We start from the raw sequence: 3038 nt of genomic DNA, 5'->3' as shown, positions 1-3038 counted from the left end.
TCTCCTCCTTAGCTTGAATCTCTGTTTCAGATCTATATTAAACCACATTGAATAGGTATTGATTTCTTCTCTTTACTTTTTATCCTAAGTTCTGGCTTTGACTGCTGCCCAAATCATTGCTTCATCCTATAGTCTCCCAATAAAATTCATACCTCATGTTTTCTATGAGCATCTCTATGTTTCCTGCATGAAGGTATCTGCTTGCTCCACTTACAGAATGCTACCACCATGCTTTACTTAGGTATTTTAGCAAGTGGGTTTACATTGTATGTCCACTGTTAGATAAGCAACATTAGCATCCCCAGGGAAACTTGTTGGCATTGCAAAACTATCAACCCCATCACAACATTCTGGGAATGAATGGTTTGGGAGAATCTGTCTTAGGCTTCCACAGTGATTTTGAATATTTGGCTGCATTTTCAAAGTGCTGATTCAGACCACAAGTTGCCTTGGGACATTGAATTTATTTTCCTTCTGACACAGCAATAATGCTTGGCAGTTGGGTGTTTCACAGAACAAAAGATACTATAAAATTACTCTTTTTCCCATTTGTTTCTCCTTTTCTTCTGCAAAAAAGGTAATCTTTTTCTACAGCTTACTCATGGAGTTCCTGCAACTGGATAGAGTTGAGGGAGTAGGTGAAAGCCTGCTTTCTCACAGAAGAAAGGCAAGGAGTCTATCAGAGCCATAGCTGTGTTTGAATGCCAATGGCAAACACAGGGTTCTGCAATAAGAACATAGCCTTGGGAATCAAATCACAGCACTGAGAAAGAACTGCCAGATTCTGTATTTGCACATTTTCTATTTTAAGACTTAGGCTCAGTGCGAAACAGCTAAAAGTTGCATACGAAGAAGAAATATTTAAGGGAGAAGATTATGGAAGTGGGGATGTGAAGCTTTAGAGAGAGGAGAAAAGTGAGAGTAGGTGAGAAGGAAACTTTATTGATGTCTTGGTGCTGTTGTAACCAGTCAGATGTCAGCTTCTGGTAGAAACTGGCAGGAGGCAGGAAACAGAGAGGCAGTGAGTATAGAATACTGGTATCTCTGTCTATTCACTGTCACTTAAAGTCAGAAGTAATGGTTATTTATCTGTGACCCACCACCCTAGGAACCACATGCAGCATTCTCTCCCACATCTTAAAAGTAGTTATTCTTTTAAAAAGCTCTCCTCAATTTGTTTTTGGTTGAAGGAAGAAATACTCATATACTATTTTTATTGCATTCTATCTGCTTAGAAATTCTGCAGAAATTAGTATTTAATGTGAATTGTATTTCTTTCCAGACATTCTTTTTAACTATGTTCTTTAGAAAAAAGAAAATTCAGATTAAAACTAAAAGCTAGTGTCTATAATTGGGATGATCCTTGGGTAATAATTAGAGTATATACTCAGAAAAAATGGATCATAAGAATAGCAGGTCTTGAGTAGTACCTCAGTATTGACTAAAATCTGCTTGAGCCATTATACAGAATGAAGAGTTTGGGGGGAAAGAGTCCCATTAGTTACTTTAGAGGAAAACAGTTTCAGAGCCAGATTTCAACACCTTGCCAAAGAAAAATACAACAAAGATGAACTCAAATATCCTTGTTTGTAAGATACAGATGAAAATACATTCCCCAAAGGGAAGGAATGAAGATTAAGATTGGTGAGATCCACACCTTATTTATTATCATTGTCATTATTACCATCATCATCATGACTACCATCATCCTCATCATTGCTATCATAACAATCAACACCATTACTACCATTATTATTGCTTCCATATAGTAATAGAAAATGGTTAATTTGCTCTTCAATAGACAAAGATGATTTGTTATGTCAGAATATGAAAAGATTCTAGTAGACTCATATGTTGAACAGTTGGGCACTAGCTGTTGGTGCCATTTTGGGAGATTCTGAAATTTTTGCACCTGAAACCTCACTGTTGGTATTAGGCCACTGAGGCTATGTTTTGTCCTTGGTATGTTCTTTCTTTTTACTTTTTGTCCACTAGGAATGAATGATCCTTGTTACCCCCTTTCATGGCTATGATACTCAATTTAGAAACCCATTCAGCAATGATTGTATACATATCATCTTGATGGAATTTAAAAGCTTTGTAAGCTAAGTTTCCTTTGTGTTGTCCTGGTTCCTAGATACAAGAAATGAGGGTTCTCTGTGTGTACAGGTACTTCTTCATTGGAGCTCTGGGCTCTGATAATGAAAGCTAGTTTATTTTGAGATATATCATGGCTAGGAGATTGATTGAATTTTCCTGGTTTTAAAATTCTCCTGGCTTCCAGTCTGCACCAGCACCGGGTCACCTAGGGCACAGATTCAGTGGACACCCCCACAGTCCCTAGAGGACTGCCCAAGCAAACTTAGGATCACTGGTGAGTGGAACACAACTTCTGCTCCAATCCAATTGCACACAGGACCTGAGACAGCACTAGGGAAGCAGAGAACCAGCCTGACAAGGGGCACAAGCCCCTTCCAGTCTGCTCCAGCACCAGGTCACCTAGGTCGCAGAGTGGGCAGACACCCCCATGGTCCCTAGAGGACTGCCCAAGTGATCTTAGGATCACTGGTGAGTGGAACACAACAGCTGCTCCAATCCAATAGTGATGGGCCTGTGAAAGCAGGAACAAGGACACTAGAGCCTTTCTTGACCAGAGGCTCAGGTTCCTTTTAATCAGTTCAGGTTTACCTTGGTTTCAAACAGACCAGACAACTCCACGGTCCTCAAAGGTGACACCAGTTCCACTCACTGTAACATACCCAGGACCTTAGGACAACAGGATCCCAGGATAACAGGAGCTAGGTCACACAAGTATTTGAGTGTCTCAGAGGAGCTTGACTGCCAAGAACTCAGACACACCAAGAATCTCAGGATCACAGGAGCCCACAATCAAAGAATCACAGAGAAATCTGGACTCTGAGAAGTCCTGAATCAACTGGGATTATAGGAAGGATATGTAGAGGGCACCAAGCACCAGAGATAACCAGATGGCAGGAGGCAAGCATAAGAACAGAAGCAACAGAAACCAAGGTTACTTG

The sequence above is a fragment of the Mus pahari genome, chromosome X, assembly GCF_900095145.1.
Source record: "Mus pahari chromosome X, PAHARI_EIJ_v1.1, whole genome shotgun sequence".
Taxonomy (NCBI): Eukaryota; Metazoa; Chordata; class Mammalia; order Rodentia; family Muridae; genus Mus; species Mus pahari.
The sequence above is the reverse complement of the archived record's forward strand: the minus strand, read 5'-3'. Positions refer to the sequence as shown.